Raw genomic sequence first — 247 nt, forward strand, 5'->3', positions numbered from 1 at the left:
AATGCTTTTTCAACAGAAGTAAACTACAAAACTAGCCTTTGTGTGATTTAACTAAAGTGAGCTCAATGAGCAAGGCTTTAATTTCAAGCTCATTTAAAAAATAAATTTGAATATTAATTGTAATGATTTTTTTTCACAAAAGCTAATCAATACAATTTTAAAACAAGCCCTACCATACTGATAGAAAACTGCTTTGTACTTCTTTGTTGCATTCTTACTGGTAAGAATTCTAAGGCAAGTTTCTCTC

Source organism: Penaeus japonicus, unplaced genomic scaffold (assembly GCF_977035675.1).
Source record: "Penaeus japonicus unplaced genomic scaffold, GWHDUDI00000001_assembly GWHDUDI00000033, whole genome shotgun sequence".
NCBI lineage: Eukaryota > Metazoa > Arthropoda > Malacostraca > Decapoda > Penaeidae > Penaeus > Penaeus japonicus.